This window comes from Leiobunum rupestre, chromosome 6 (genome assembly GCF_980474605.1).
Source record: "Leiobunum rupestre chromosome 6, qqLeiRupe1.1.hap1, whole genome shotgun sequence".
In the NCBI taxonomy this organism is placed as follows: Eukaryota; Metazoa; Arthropoda; class Arachnida; order Opiliones; family Sclerosomatidae; genus Leiobunum; species Leiobunum rupestre.
This window is the reverse complement of record NC_143389.1, coordinates 50,531,528-50,549,522: the sequence shown is the minus strand read 5'-3', so window position 1 is coordinate 50,549,522 and position 17,995 is coordinate 50,531,528.

Here is a 17,995-nt window from a genome sequence, read left to right as displayed (position 1 = left end):
CTCTATGCGAAAAACCCGTCCGACAGCGCTAACACCCGACCACTATTGCCCCCTATTGGGAAAAATGTGCGATCGCGGACCTACGTCACTTTGGGGGCAAATTGTTTAGGGGTAGTTTTCAAAAATAATACACGTGGTCGTCGTAGTAAATATCCTGGAATACTTATTCACAGTTATCATATCTAGTGTGGTTATTAATGTAAGTACTTTTTTTTACGTACTAGGTTCATAATTAGTATAATATATATAATTATATAATATTAAACATATACTTTCCTAGAATCGTTAACATTAATCTAAAAATGAGGGACCAATATGGCAGGATTTTCGAATTACAACCGCCACTTATTTCCGAATTTCGACTTAGTCAACACAAGATGGCGTTCGGGAAACCGGAAATTTCTGCTTGATTTTGCTCCCAATTTTTTTTATTTGTACCTTTTCCCCGCCTTCTAAAATGGCCGCCCGTTACTTTTGGTGGACGACCGATTTAGTACGTATGAAGGTACAAGAGGCATGTCCTGGATTTATCACTATTTGGCCCATGACTCAGCGAAGAAAATCGAAAAATTCGCGAATGAGAGCAAAGAAAACCTACTTACGGCTTGTTGAAGAAAACATAGTTCCCCCCCCCCCTGCATGACCACTTGTGTTGCCCTTTAAACACAAGCAATTAATGATACACAAAAATACAACATAGTTAAGTAAAATAAAAAAGTAGAATAAACAAAGATTTAAGGTTTTAATATGACTATTACGATACTTAAGACTAGAAATGTGTGGTAATTGGGAATTGAAACTATGTCCTGTGGGAGAGAATTCCAGTCGTTAATGACCCCGGAAGAAAAATGGTTTTGGCGCTGGGCAGAGGAGACCCTTGGTTTAGCTATATAATTTTAGGGAGTGACCACGAGTAGAGGAGATATTGATGGAGAAAAAATCGGAAAAGTTCAGGGTTAAATTATTATGTAAAAAATCATAGAGTACGCAGAGGTTGTTAACGCGATGACGAAGGTGGACAGGGTCAATATGAAGACATGGGCCAAATAATGATCATTATTTGGCCCATGATGAAGAGAAGATAAATCCCGCGACAAAAACGTGTAAGAAAAATGACAATTTTATCGAAAAAGTTGTGTTTCGAATATGAAATCTCTTTCATTCTAAATATGTTTTATTTAATAATTTATAAAACATGGGCGCGACAACCCATGTGTCATCAGTTATTTTGTAAAAGATAGTTTCCGAAACTCGCGAAAATGACGCGCGACAGTCTACGAATCTTACAACGAGATTCATAGACGTTCGCGTGTCATTTTGAACTATATCACGAACTGCTAAAACTGTTTAATAATTTGAGGAAAATGGTTTTGCGGCAAAATGAACTCCGCCATTTTGAACGAACCGCGACCGGCCCAAAGGTACACCGCTACCAACTCTTTACAACAAGTCTAACAAAAGTTTAACTCAAATTAATCGTATAGTACGGGTAAAAGAGGGTAGTTCACCGGCAAAATTCGTTCCAGCTTGCAATGTGGCCTAAAAATTCTATTTTGGTGTCTACTTTGAGTATCCGATGAGTCCGCAGCGATGCGGGGTGGACAACACAGATTTGGGGGGGGGGCAGGAGGAGGCAGTTGCCTCCGAAATTTGCTTTCACCTAATTGGACCGTGTTTGGTGATGTTCGGGCCGTGCTTAGGGGGTGGCGAGCCGGGCGGTCGCCCAGGGCCGCTAAAATTTTACCATAGGGATGTATATACCGGAGGGCCGCTACACTCACAATTTTTCAGTTTCGCCCATGCATTTCGCCCGGGGCCGCGAGACCTCTTAGCACGGCCCTGGATGTTCCCGATGGTAAATTTCACCCTGAGTCGAATGCAACCACATGCCCGTAGGATGAACCGTGTCCGAGTTATGGCCGAAGTTGTACTGAATCACGTGCTTTTTTCTCTAATATGAAAAAAAATCCCCAAATGTTAAATTTGGCAATCGGGTCAAGCTGGGTCAAGCTGGGTATCGTTTTTACCTCTCACAGGGGACAAAGTCCCCTAGGAGGAGTTATACAATCACCGTGTCTGTGTGTATGTCTGTCCTGCAAACGCGTTCGCATTTTCCGTGCAAAGGTTAATCATTGCGTACGCAGTTTCTCGAAATCTCTGCGTTCGCAGTTGCTAGGACTGTCGAAGGGTTGGCAAAACCACCGTGCGACGGTGAGCGTTAACGGATTAATTTGGGGTTGGGTTTGGTTTGGATGTTTTTTTTTTCGTTAACGCTCACCATCGAGACAGTTTTAACTCAGTTTGATTGGATATTTCGTTATTGTAATTTTTATGTGTAGGGTGTGAATGTTGAGTTTGTCAAGGACGTATATAAGGGGGGTTTAGGGGGTTCAAACACCCCCCTTAGGACTCGATTCCTTTCTTACGAAAGGAGCGCAGCAGTAAGAAATAAACAGTAAGACGTAAAAATGAATTGAAATATCCGCAACGCAGCACAGTAAAATATTTTAATATATTAATGGAATCATTAATATTATCATTTTCTCGCAAATGTATTAAAATACTTCGTTTGATACACGTGCGGAAATGTCATTGTCACTCGTCCCGAGTTTAGCCAGTACTTTAAATATGCGTTATTGCTAAAGAAAAATCTCGCGTCTGTTGAGTCTGTTGAGTCTGTTGAGTCTGTGTTTGTGTGTTTGTGTTTGTTGTGTTTCTACGGGCGTTTTCTCTTCAACTTCTTCTTATTGACTTTTGGGGCGGACCGAGTGCTGAGTGTTATGGCAACCTCTCAACGTCCAATGGCAGGGTTTCCACCAATTGTTCACGGTATTCGTCTTAGTATCAATTTGCGAATTATTGGCGCCGGCCGGGAATCGAACCCGGGTCTGCTGCGTGTCAGAGATTTACGAAGTTATAACGTTAGGTACTATAATTTATTCTACATCATTTTAAATATTTATAAATTATATTAATCTTATATTTAATTAAATATTTATAAATTATATTAATATTATATTTAATTAAATATTTATAAATTATATTAATCTTATATTTAATTAAATATTTATAAATTATATTAATATTATATTTAATTAAATATTTATAAATTATATTAATCTTATATTTAATTAAATATTTATAAATTATATTAATCTTATATTTCATTAAATATTTATAAATTATATTAATCTTATATTTCATTAAATATTTATAAATTATATTAATCTTATATTTCATTAAATACTTATAAATTATATTAATCTTATATTTCATTAAATATTTATAAATTATATTAATCTTATATTTCATTAAATATTTATAAATTATATTAATCTTATATTTCATTAAATATTTATAAATTATATTAATCTTATATTTCATTAAATATTTATAAATTATATTAATCTAATATTTCATTAAATATTTATAAATTATATTAATCTTATATTTCATTAAATATTTATAAATTATATTAATCTTATATTTCATTAAATATTTATAAATTATATTAATCTTATATTTCATTAAATATTTATAAATTATATTAATCTTATATTTCATTAAATACTTATAAATTATATTAATCTTATATTTCATTAAATATTTATAAATTATATTCATCTTATATTTCATTAAATATTTATAAATTATATTAATCTTATATTTCATTAAATATTTATAAATTATATTAATCTTATATTTCATTAAATATTTATAAATTATATTAATCTAATATTTCATTAAATATTTATAAATTATATTAATCTTATATTTCATTAAATATTTATAAATTATATTAATCTTATATTTCATTAAATATTTATAAATTATATTAATCTTATATTTCATTAAATATTTATAAATTATATTAATCTTATATTTCATTAAATATTTATAAATTATATTAATCTTATATTTCATTAAATATTTATAAATTATATTAATCTTATATTTCATTAAATATTTATAAATTATATTAATCTTATATTTCATTAAATATTTATAAATTATATTAATCTTATATTTAAGTATTTCAATGTAAAATTTGATCGTGATCAGGAATTGAACTCGGATCGCATTGTTACCATGCGGATAGTTCACCGCCGAGCCATTGACTTCCTTAGGGAAAATTTTAAAGTAAAGGAACCATTATGATAAGGCTGGTTTTTTTACTAAACGGATGAATACAATATCTGTGGATATTGTTTATTGTTTTATCTATTGTTTTAGCGTATTAGTTTTCAAGGGTAATAGTTCATTTATGAAGAAAATATCGAGTTGTTTGCATCGTGCTCTTACACTTATGTTGGTCTGGGTTTTTATTTTAAACGTTTTCTTAAATATGAAAATTGAGCCAATACCTCTGGGCTTCTGCATTGATTGCGCTCCAGATTTCTTGCATATACTTATAGCGTTTTCCATTTGATTGCTCGAGATTCGCTCCGAATCTGTCTCTAAAGCAGCGTTCAGACCAGTAGCGGCGCTAAGGTTTTTTCACAGGTGGGCTAATTATTTTGTGGCCCCTAAGAATTTTGTGGCCCCTTAGCCCCTAAGAATTTTGTGGCCCTTAGTGGGAACCTTGGATTGACCATATTTCGCAAAAGTGGTGAAATCGAAAAAACCCAAAATTTTCTAGGAAGCGAGAAGAGCAAGGTCGTTTTATTGTTGCGGCTCTCGTCTACTGGTTCAGACTATGTGAAAATGTTACGTTAGCGTCGGCCGTGTCGTTTCGGTTATGTTGGTCGCGTCGGTTCGTTCATTTCACTGTTCAGAAAGGAACCAACCTCGCACGGAGATTAAAATAAAAGGTGATTGTTCATCCAATCAGAGCTCAGTAATAACGGCGGAAAAATCGAAATAGGCTACAATGGCGACAGATAATAGAAAGGCGCTAATTTTGAATAATAACAATTTACTCGCGGCCTACATGATCAATAGAATTAAAAACCGAAGAAATAGGGAAATTTGGATGAGTGATTTTTACAGTTAGAGAGAAAGATGGAGATTTCCACAATCTTATTCCGACGCGATTGGGTGTTAGAGGTCTGTGCTCCTCCTAGGCCGATGTCTTCCCTGAGTTCCCGCGTTAAAATCCTGAATTGTCTGCTATGAACCTTTTGACCTTTAAACAGAGACGCCATCTAGGCAATCCGCAACGAAATGAAAAAATGTAAACGACACGCGCGAAAATTTAAAGCCTCTGTTGAGAAGTCTGAACGGTGTAAGAAATCGAAAGAACCGACACGATCGACGCAAACGTCATATTTTCACCTAGTCTGAACGCTGCTTTACGTCATAGATCTCGCCCCAATCGACTAGAGTAAAACCGCAAATGGAACATAACATTAACATAATTATTTCCGTGCTTTGTTGTTTTTCAGCTGCTAGTAATATTAATTTTCGCGTCTTGGTCTGCCATTTTGCCAACAAAACTAAAAGGAACACGCAAAAATTTGCTCCGATCTCGATCTCGATCCGTTGATCTGTCAAAATCGACAGATCAGTTTTGGGCGATCCTGGAGCACCCGAGAGTGGGAAATGTAACACGCGAAACTTGATCGGAGCAGATCCGAGCACGCAAATGGAACATAAATGGAAAACGCTATTATTGGCCCTTTTAAATGTTAGCGCAAATGGGCAGTCTGGGGGATTCCTCTTCTATAGCGATGAACCACCGAAAAGCCATTAGAAAGTTTCCGGCTGAACTATCAGACATCATTTGGGTCATTCCATATGATTTCGACCAATCATGTCACCATGGGTCAATCGATTTTTTTAAAAAATTTAAACACGGATAGATTTGTCTAAAAAACGGTGATATCCAAGGTTTTAGCTGAAAATATTAAGAAGTTTTAGAATAAACACAGTTTAACCGAAACCCCACATTTTTTGGTATAGCGTACCTCGATTTCAGTACCCCTTCGCTTAAAGCTTAATAACTTTTTATATATAAATTTTATTTAAACATAATTAGACAATCTTACACATTTCAGCAAGGGAAATTCAGAGGCGAAGACTATATAGTACTAACTGTAATTGCTACCAAGTTATTTGATGTCAAAATGAAAATTTTTATTTTTGGGGGTCTCATTCGAGGGGTTATAGGGTCATGTTGGAGATTGAAAACACGAAATATAAATACACTATTAGATAGCTCTAGAAAAGAGCTTTAAATAAGCTCTTAAAAAAGGGGGGTATTTTCTTGTTTTTGTTTGATAAATCAAAAAATATTTTCTTGAAATTCAACACTTGAAATTTTATATTTTTTCAATCATACCAAAAATGGTTTAAATCTTTTAGAAATTATTACTACGTATTTAACGATGTGTGATAAATAATGCTCGAATATTTTCTAAATCATAATCTTTAAAGGATCTAGCTCTGGAAGCAGTCGCTGTAGGCGTTGAAATCAGTCGCAAAATCAAGTTAAGAGGTACATGGCATTTGTCGTCCCGCTTAGGCCATGACAGACTGTTAACTTATGTATATATTTTTCAACCCTTAATTTTGAGCCTTGCTTATTGTAAAATGGTATCACGAGAGATCATACCATGGAGGGGTATCTGTAGCTCTGAGCGATTTGCGGGAAACTTTTTGGATACCAAGAGCGAGACAATTGGTAAAGTCACAAATTAAACAATGCTTAATTTGTCAAAGACTTCGTGCCCAGTCAGAAGCGATGATAGATGCACCGTTACCGATGGACCGAATTACCCAAGCCGCACCCTTTGAGCGTACAGGCATCGACTTTGCCGGCCCAATACATACCAAAGCACAGAGAACTACAGACAAGTCCTACGTAGCTATCCATTAGAAATGGTATCTGATCGTTCAGCCGGAAACATTCTAATGACTTTTTGGAGGTTTATCGCTAGAAGAGGAATCCCCCAGACTGCCCTGACTGACAATGCGCTAACATTTGAAAGGGCCAATAAGGATTTGCAAGAAATCTGGAGCGCCATCAGAAGCCCAGAGGTATTGGCTCAATTTTCAAATTTAAGAATTAATTAACGCCATGGGGAACGCTTGTTGCTGCCGTAAAGGTGAAAATTTTCCATTATTTTAACAAGCACTATATAAACAGTGACTTCACTGACTTGCAAGTTCTGGCTCTCGAAAATATTACTTCTTGGAGATTTCCTGGGAGGATGATTTTACGAACAACTTATAGGACTGACTAAAATCACGGCCACTGACCTTCGTTTACAATGACCATCAGGAGCCCTCCGCGCTGACACCAGGGCACTTTCTTACTGAAGGACTACTAACCTCGTTACCGTCGAGGACCAAAAGCGACATAAGACCCAAAAGTGTGTCAACTCTACCTTTGCGCCCATTAAAATATTTCCTGAGAGCTAGTCTCACAATAGACATAATTATTTCCGTGCTTTGTTGTTTTTCATCTGCTAGTATAACCTACTAGTTGCAATAGTACTAGCAACGTTATATTTAGTCTATGGTCTGGCCCGATTTTATCTCTTCAACCGATTTATTCTCCCGTAGACTAAAGCAGCGTTCAGACTATGTGAAAATATTACGTTAGCATCGTTCGTGTCGTTTCGGTTATGTTGGTCGCGTCGGTTCGTTCATTTCACTGTTCAGAAAGGAACCAACCTTGCACGGAGATTAACATAAAAAGTGATTGTTCATCCAATCAGAGCTCAGTAATAACGGCGGAAAAATTGAAATAATTTTTTTCCACCTCTGATTGGTTATAGTATTTCGATGGTTCTAAAGGTCGCCACTACCTAGAGTCAGCGCTGATGAGGCATAAGGCTATATGCCTGCTATGAACTTTTTGAGCGCAACGAAATGAAAAAATGTAAACGACACGCGCGAAAATTTAAAGTCTCTGTCAGTGGCGGATTTACACATTTCCCAAAAGGAGGCTGTTCACATTTTGCCGTCCTTACCTTTACAATTGTCAGTTCCCATTTTTTTTTACAATACAACAACTTGGTTAAAATTGCACAGGAAATAGTCTTTGGGTATATTTTTTTTAATAAAAAAACGACTTTTATTGCCTTATTTACGAGTGGCCCTTCATTCCACGCGAGCTTACCGTCAGCTCCCTACACTCATAGCCGGCTGTATTAGAGAAGGCCGGGAAATCTCGGCGGTTGAAAAAATATTTACTGGCACACGGCCAGACCCCAACCGCCGATAGATGGTGCTTATTGGAGTAGGAAATATTTAATGATGTCAGTGCTTTTTGATTTTTACAATTTTTCTTCCACGGTGAGCGTCTGCTAGCTAGGCGGCGGTGTCAGCTGTCTAATTGTTATAAGTACCGACAAAAAAATGTAAGTACAGTTTTGTAATAATTCGTTTCATAATGTAATATTTATCTTCCTTTTTTGAGATTATACCGAGATATTTTTTTCATTGTTATGTAAACTATAAGAAAAAGCCTTTATCTAGAAAATATCTTAAACTTTAAATTAAGGTTTGTGATATGTGATTTTGTAAATCAAAAACAAATGTTCTTATTTTTAAAGTACAAAGTTCCTGTCCCTAGAATGGGCTTAAAGTTTAATATAATAGCGAAAAAGCTGCATATGCTAAAACTTTATAAAGAAATAATAAATTCCTTAAAAATTAAATGGTTTTATTAAAATAAGTTCAAAATAAAATTATTTTGTTTCATTATTTAAGTAGAACAACACTAACAATATGATAGACGAAAATAGTATTCCTAAATGGGTTTCAAATAGCTTGTTCAAAAACTTACAGGAAAGATAAATATATATAATATTTGAATCGCGCGCCTTTAGTTACTACTCCAATAAGTACCATCTAGCGGCAGGAAAAAATTACTCATGTCGCCGCCTCCGAAAATTCTATTTCCTGGCCTTCTCTAATACAGCCGGCTATGCTACACTTAACCGTTAAACTCCGCAATTTTCAGGGTTTTAAAAAAAAACGCGGGTTTTTTGTATGGGTTTTTTTATTTCGAACCCTGCTTACAAACAGTTAAAAAAAATACAAATTGCATGAAGCTATGAAAGTTCTTACAATACCTAAAGTGCACATGTGATACTGATTAAGCTTTTTTAATTTTTAAGAGAATAAAATTGTTTACACGTGTTTGAATTTTCGGTAAAGAATATAGATAATAACTACAAAGGTGTTAAAAATATATTTTAGTTTAGTTTTACTTTCGGGCGTTTCGGTTATGTAAAATTTTCGATTTCGAAGGTTAATTCGATATGAATAGTGAATAAACTTGGTTAACAATAACAAATACCTATATATATCAATGCCATGTAAAATTAATGCCATAATAAAAAATACAGAAAATAAAAAACTTACAAATTTAAACGTCAGTGTTAATAGCCGCCTGACTCAGGAAACAAAATTCGTATTTGGAATCTTCGATAATACTAATACAGATGCATTTATATTTATTATTTAATTTATTTATTATTTATATTTAACTCCGTAACTTAATTTTTTAACGTGTATCAGATACATTTTGCAGGATAAATGTTTCTATTTTTTAAATTAAATTAAAACAACTTCCCAACGCTGCCACTGCGCCAACTAAAAAAATTTGCTTACCTAATAGTCCTAGAATTTTTTGCGCCCCAAAAAACCCTGGCGCCCGTACGCAGTTGCGTACCCTGCGTACCCTATTTCGCCGCCCCTGACCAGTTACTATAGTTGGACTTGTATGACAGGGGGTAGTGTAAAATATATTGTCCGCAATTTTGCTCTCTTCTCACTCATACAAAGTACAGGCAGAGACGCAGAATCCGATTACTGGTTGTGGGCCGGGAACTGGATGTCTTAGCATAGAACTTAGAGAACTTATATAAATTTGCGGTACGTTGAATGAACAATGAAATTGAAAGTCACCGGAAAATTTCTTGTAGACTTCTTTAGTTGCAAGACATCAGAAAACCGGCTAAAAAAATTCGGTCCCCAAATTTGCCGCCCCTAAAATCTGCCGCCCTAGGCTCCAGCCTTTTCAGCCTTATGGTAAATCCACCACTGGTCTCTGTTGAGAAGTCTGAACGATGTAAGAACTCGAAAGAACCGACACGATCGACGCAAACGTAATATTTTCACATAGTCTGAACGCTGCTATACGTTCTAAAACGCCCCACTCGGCGGCGCTGAAGTGGAGGAAATTTCAAATTTTGATGACGTATTTTCCACCCCCTTCTCCCAAACCCTCTTTTTACTTCGCGACAAGCTTTCATTAAGCCGGGAGTAATGGCGTACTCCTGTAATCCCAACATAGAAATAGAAATTAGACTAGAAGCACTGCCCTTTCCGCCAATCCCAAGGGAAACAGGTGAGCTAGAAGGCTGACATTAGGGTGGAATCGCATTGTACGCGCCATCTGACAAACGCATTAAACATTGTCGCCATGGCTACGACGCGAATTTCGAAGAGGGAAAAAAAGGCGATCCACTGCGCATCACGTCTTGCACAGCGGCGGTCTTTTCGTGTTTAAATTTTTGCGTCTAAAATCATATCCGCAAAAATGGTTAAAAACTGCGCTTTTTCACATTGTAAAGAGACAAGAGATCTGGGAAAGAAATAAAATTATCATTTCATAAATATATAATATTATAGTAAATATTTTATAATAATCTCGGAATAAGAGTTTTTTTACACTAAGATTTCCTCTGAGAAATTATGAATTACTACTAAAATGGGTTTTAGCGGTAAATCGCGAAAATTGGACTCCATCTTCAATTACTTCATATGACTTTGTGTGTAGTAAACATTTTCTGCCGGATGAAATTTACTTTCAAAATGGAAGGCACCATTTGAAAGCAAATGCTGTACCTACACAAGTAAAAATTACCCTATACATTCTGAAATAAACAACTAACTGCAATATGAATAATTTCTTTATTAAAACAAGAATTTGAAAGAGCTCCCAAAAATATCTATTCCAGAACAAAGCATATTTACATCCTTTAGAGTATGCCAAATTATTGATTTTAGTAATTGTTATTTAGTTTCCCTATTTATCAGAGGTTATTTCAGAAAACTTACGGAAACCACTCAATTTGACTTGACTAATACCAGAAGGAGATAAAGGGGAAGGATGACACAAGGGTTCTCTACTGTAACGGCAGTCCGACCAACCTCAAAAAGGCGCGAAAATATGGCGGGAGTACACACTTTTTCAAACCAATTTACTCCCAAAAAAAAACGTAGTCCCGAGAGATCTCCGCGGTACAATTCCGCCTTGTTGTCTCTGCTTAAGTCGACTCGAGTAACTGGACGATGTAGACTTTGTTTGTTTGGAAACCTGGAGGTATGCATTTTATCTCAGATTTTAATTAAAACTATTAATAGTTTTGACTATTACCTTTTAAAGTAGTATTTGTTTATAATTAAATTATTTAAACTGGAAACTAAGGACTAGTTTGGGTCAGGATCAAAGTTAGAAAATTAGTTATTAAACAAGGCTTACCGAATCGTTTAGTTTCCTCTTTTTACTATCGCTTTCCCGAACTTTAAAGCCGTCTGTTTGCACGTATTTACTTAAACATTTAACTTGACTTGGCTTTATATTAACTTGGGTAGATTTAAACCTTTTACCCCGCGAAATTAAATCAACTTGAACAGATTTACTAAGATTCGCCGCCATAGCAATCTATTTTCGCGTCTTTCGCGACGTCAGTGAGTCACGTGAGATGACGATTCTGACGACATCGTATGTCATCATTACGGCATACGCTTGTCAGCCAATTAGAAAAATCACGAAATTCGAGGTTGGTCGAACTGTTGTTACACTCGTAAAGCATTATAGCATATGGGCAGTGCCATCCTTCCCCTTTATCTCCTTCTGCTAATACTGATGCTAGTTTAAAAGACACCGAAATCAAGATTTTGGAATCTCATGTAGGCATATTTTAAACCACGCTGAAATAATTAAAATTTAGTTAAACTGTGATGGTTTGTGGTATTTCAGACTTACAATGATTGCGCAAAGTTACCGTGTGACTTTAAAGGGCAACGCAAGTGGTCATGCAGGGGGGGGGGAACTATGTTTTCTTCAACAAGCCATAAGTAGGTTTTCCAAGGATGATTTTATACAGCGCGAAAGCCTTATTCTCCTTGGTGTAGCCATGTGGCGCAATTTCGCTCTCATTCGCGAATTTTTCGATTTTCTTCGCTGAGTTAGCTCGCAATCAACGAACCCAGGAATTTATTCCTAGCTTAATTTATTTATTATGGAGAAAAGAACTGGGTTAGTTTCCGAGAGTTGGACTTTGATATTTTCGATTTAACAATGTTGTGGAATAAAATTATTTGTGAATTGAATATTTTTAATAATGGAAGTTGAAACATTTAGGCCTTGGACGCGGTAAATCTCTGCCGATAGCCTCACATTGGATTAAGAAAATTCAACACCACACACACTCCTATATCCCGTCTCTCTTAAATATTTTAAAACCATGAAGTATCAGTCCCTTTGATATTTTATTTTGTAAGTTTAAATTAACCATGGATCAGAAATTAAACATTTATAATTTCCATATCATTATACCCCGACAGAATATTTATCTTTTTTTATTACATTTATTTTGTAGAAGTTTAGGATCCGATTTGTCGGTAAGCACGGAGACTTCACTTTCCTCGGCCATTTTCGCGACTAAAGAATGCATGGATTTTGCGTAAAAACCGCGAGAGGCGCATTTATACCAAATAAAATCGGCAAATATAGTTCTGCTTTTTTACAGATAGCGCAGTCGTTCTTTTTATCTATAAGATATTTTACCTCCCTGCATGGTCACTTGCGTTGCCCTTTAAGGGTGACATGGTAGATGTAGTAGATTCTTGAGATTTTTATGATTTTCCTAAAGCTGTTTAAATAACTTAATATAATGTCAGATAAATAAAAAAAAGTTTTTAATACGTGGCCTACGATCTGTTTTATGTTATTCCACGTGACCATATTTACTTATTTGGTTTAAATTGTTTCTATGAGATGGCGCGACTATCGCGATTCCACTCTGATGGCAGCCTTCTAGCTGGTACGTCCCCTCCCAATCCAATCGTGCTTCTAGTCTAATTTATATTTCTATGAATCCCAAGCGTCTGTAAGGCAGAGTTTGTGGATCGCCGTGTGAGGACGACCACCAATCCCCCAACGGGTAGTCGGAATACTTCCGCCACGGGTGTCCCCACGTATCCTTCCGTTGGCGTGGCCGTTACACATATATCGCCCTGATTAATCAGGTGGACGAGCGGACTGAATTTGTCCCACACGTTACAATTCCGAATAAAAAAAGAAGGTCTCATTAAACATTATACCGTACTGACACACTTTTGGGTCTTATGTCGCTTTTTTAGGACGTATTCAAAACAAGATGACGTTTTCTCGAACCGTCAAAAATTGACTCGTCGTCTTAAATATCGTCAACAACTTCTAAATCGCGTCTGGCAGCGCTGGCACAAGGAATATCTCCGAGAACTTCGAATAGCAAATGAAAGAAAACCAGCTAAGACAAGTTGGCAAGCCAAAATATACCTCTCCTCGGAAGAATTGTCCCTAGTGGTATTAATTTCTCGAGATAACCCTTAAAGATATATCTCCGCAATTTAGAGTTATTTGTTAAAAATATTAACCCATTTCTATCCCGCCCGGTATAAAATTTTAATTATAATTAAAATAATTGAGACGAAACGACCAATTTTAATTTATTCAGAATATCATAAGTTAAGTAGTTACAACAGTAAGTTAGACGTACTATAACAATGCACAATTGAATTAAACCCTTTTACAGAACAAGTTTATCAGTTAAATATAATACGAAGCAAATTTTAATGAAAGAAATATCTACAGAGGCTTTTTGGAATTACTCGCTTACGAAATACTTGCCGCATCTTTAACGCTCATTTTATTTCAACACTCGCCCTTGATGAAGATACCGTAGATATCTGGTAGTGGACGACTCGTTCACTTCCTGTTGACGTTGTGACACATACCACATGAAAAAGACCAATGCCGTCCAATTTCCAATATCATATAATGACTCGCACACCCAGGAAATCATTGACTGCGTTAGAAATCGTAGATATCCAAATATCTACACCAAATATATTTACAAGAAGCAAAAACCTTACCATCAACAAAGCACAGAGAGCCACTTGACTAACCGCCAGCTCTTAAAGCAATAAACGTTAAATTATCGTCTTTGAATTAACACAACTATATATAGGTCATTAATAATACCCGTAAATAAATAACAAAAAACTAACAAAGTGGACCACCCACAGGGTCTACCCTTTAACCCTCTTATCTCGGCTGACTGCGCTAAAACAAGATTTAACCTTTAAAATTTCATTCGTAAAAAAACCAGATTAGGCCTTCATAAATTCATTAATAAAAAAAGACTTTATTACCTATTATGCTTACGATGCGCGTCTTAATTTCAGTGAACCTAAGCAGCTATCGGTGGTTCTGTGGTAGAGCGCTCGACTGCCAAACCGAATGGTCTGGGTTCGAAACCTGGGTGGCGCATTTGTTTTTAATCAATAGAGAAACGCTAAATTAGAATTTCTTCGATGCAATAATTTCAATTTCAATTCTATTTCAATTAAACCAAAATTTCGTACTCTATTAAATACGCTTCCGATAAAGCTGAAGGTCTAATTTTCAATAAGGCGTAACAAGTGTCGGTGGTTCTGTGGTAGAACGTCCGCCTGTCAAGCAGGAGGTCTCGGGTTCAAATCCCGCCCGATGCGATCGCAAATTGATACTAAGACGAATACCGTGTACAACTGGTGGAAACCCTGCCATTGGACGTTGAGAGGTAGCATTACACTCAGCACAGAAGTTGGAGAGAAAACGCCCATATAAACATAACAGACTCAACATGCACAACCATCAGAACACAAACACAACAAATTCAACACTCACAACCTACGCATAAACATTACAAAAACGTAATACACCAAACCGTCACGACGGTGAGCGAAAAAACACCATCCAAACCAAACCGCAAATGCATCCGTTAACGCTCACCGTCACACGGTGGTTTTGCCAACCCTTTGAGAAACTGCGTACGCAGTGATTACACTTTGCACCGAAAATGCGAACGCGTTCGCAGGCCTGACAGACCCACAGACCCACAGACAGACCCACCCACAGACAGACACGGTCGTTGTATAACCCCTCCTAGGGGACTTTGTCCCCTCGGAGAGGTAAAAACTATTGAATTCTAAGTCAATGACGTCGTCATGATTCATGAAAACCGATGCACCCGAATGTTTTGGAAAATCGGAATTATCATGGAAAGCTTTGAAGGCCGTGACAAGAAATTTAGAAGGTGTGCGGTTCGTTTGAAAGACCGATTCAATTATTGTATCGATTGGAATATGTAAATTGGTGATGAACAATTTAGTTCATGGCGGGAAGTGTCCCAACTCTTCGTTCGATTTATGTAAAAAGAATAATGATAAAAAATGTATCTTGTTTTATTCTGTAGAATTAAGCAGGAACCAAGTGTCAACAGCATTTATTAGAATACCTAATTCTAAAAGGTATCAATAACAAGAAAACTAAAAAACGGGCCTGACAAAAATTGATAAGGTAAGATAAGACCAATTTTAAATCAAACTTGTTAGTTTTTTTATAAAACACATTAAAACCAGTCTAAAAAACATGAAATATTAATTACATAACATATATAATTTGAGTTGAACTTAGGTCTAATATTTTGGTAAATATTATTTTTTATGAACCTTGATACGAGAATAGCGTGAGTGCGTGACTGAAGTTTACTTTGTTAAAGAAAATCTAGAGACTACCATGGCAGTTGTGTGTCTGACTGTTCTGACCTGCAGGCCCGGACTGGCTCCTTTGGGGGCCCTCGGTTAGAGACTGAAGAGGTGCTCCCTTACCGGGCGGTGTGGTAGACCAAAGGGGGCGTAGCGATAGTTTTCGGTCGATAATGTAGATTTTCAAACTGAAAATCGACAAAAAGCGCTTAAATGGGCAAACACTCAACTGGCGGGCCCCAAGTAATCTAAATTGGTTTCGGGACATCGATGGTCTATATGATTGGTCCTATCTGATGCCAGATGGTAAATTCGGGCCGAATATTTTCAAACGCCGGTGTGGCCCTTTAAGCTCCAATAGGGTGCCGTCTAATATTTTATAGGACTTAATTTGTGTTGGTAAAAAAAAATCTAGTAAGCTGACTACAAAACCAAAGTTTTAAGTCTCCTTAGGTTTTTAGGGACGCATATTATTTTGAACCCCCGGCGAAAAACCGCTTAATCCGGCCCTGGGTTGACTGACTTTTTTCCTAAATGGGCAGCTAACGCCAAAAGCCCGTAACTTTTCAAAGGCTAGGGTGGGGCCCTAAAAGAAGTTAGTTAAGGTCAGGTTTATCCGCCACAAAATATTACAAAATTTGTGTTGCGAAATTTACCTGCCGTAAATCCCGTAATAGTTTTTCAGCCAGCTTTTTCTACATGATAAAGCTCACCAAATTATTTATATTGAAAATTAGAACCTAGAACGCGGATGTCAATATTTTAATTGACAATATATCCTCATCTACGTCACCCTGTTTATATAAGGTCTCCCAAACTTCTCACATTATTCAAGTTGGTATATTTATTTCCGAAACATTCACTACAGAGAGTAGGAAGCGCGATAATTTCGATATACACGGCCGCGAGTAGAAATTTTGTGGGGCCAGAAATGGAGTTATCTCAATCCCACACACACACAAATACTATCCAGTCTTTCGAAGCTGTGGGTCTCGATAATGCTCGTTGTATAATGAACAAGATGTCACATTTGAGTACACACAATCCCCCCGATGTATTAACTATATTTTAAATATTAAATTTAAATTTGAACAAATTTCCAATCATCTTGTACATAAACTTGATAAACCCAATAGGAATTTTACCAAAAATGAATTTTTCGAGTTGACTGTTTTTTAGGGAAAAAAGGATTGTAAGGTAGCGCGGAACGCGAACTCTTTAATTTAAATTAATTTTTAGACCAACCGAATTTTTCGAGTGGACTGTTTTTGGAAATACGGTAGCGCGAAGCCGGGAGTAGTGGCGTACTCCTGTAATCCCAAGCGTCTGGGAGGCAGAGTTTGTGGATGGCCGTTTGAGGAAGATCACCAATCCCCCAACGGGTGGTCGGAATATTTCCGCCACGGGTGCCCTCACCCCTGTCCCCACGTATCCCCCCGTTGGCGTGGCCGTTACACATATCTCGCCCTGGTTAATCAAATGGACGAGAGGACTGAATTGTCCCACACGTCACAATCGCCTAAAAAAAAACAAAAAAAAAGGTAGCGCGAAATGCCAATGAGTTAGATGGCGCCCTTATCTATGCATTGGTACGCGAAATTCAAATATCACAATAGCGCCATAAATCTTAAAATAAAAATTTCTGAATGCGACCGACAAACGTCGTTCAGAAATGATCACTACCAACTAAAAATTAAATTTTCAACCAAGTCGCTCTTAATTTAAAAAAGTATGTAGATATAAAGTCGAATATCCCGGAATATCCTCACATATAGCACTAAAATGGGAAAATGAGCAACTTGTGGGCCCACGATCTCCAAAATTGGCTACCGAGGGCATGATATTTCCTTTCGATTGAGATTAAAGTTTTGTATTCAGTCTGTATTCCAAACTTAAACTCATTTTGTGCTTCCGCGTAGTTTCTTCTTTAAGCAAAATTTTACATATCCTTCGGTTACATCTCCTGAATATTTACGCTCTGCTGTCGGTTACTGCAAGATTGTACACAAGCTATAACTAGCTTAACGATCTGTATCTTTTCTTTCAAATAAATAAATAAATATCCCTGGCCCTTTTAAGCCTAAATCTTGAAGAGTTATGTGGAATACGGCGGCATCGGCTACACTGTGCGTGGGCCCTGTACACAAATGCCTTAGGATTGTGTGTAAAAAGACTAAAAACCGTGGAGATTAAGGAAGGGATGGGGAGAGACAAAGAGAACGTGTTTAAGGATTATGCA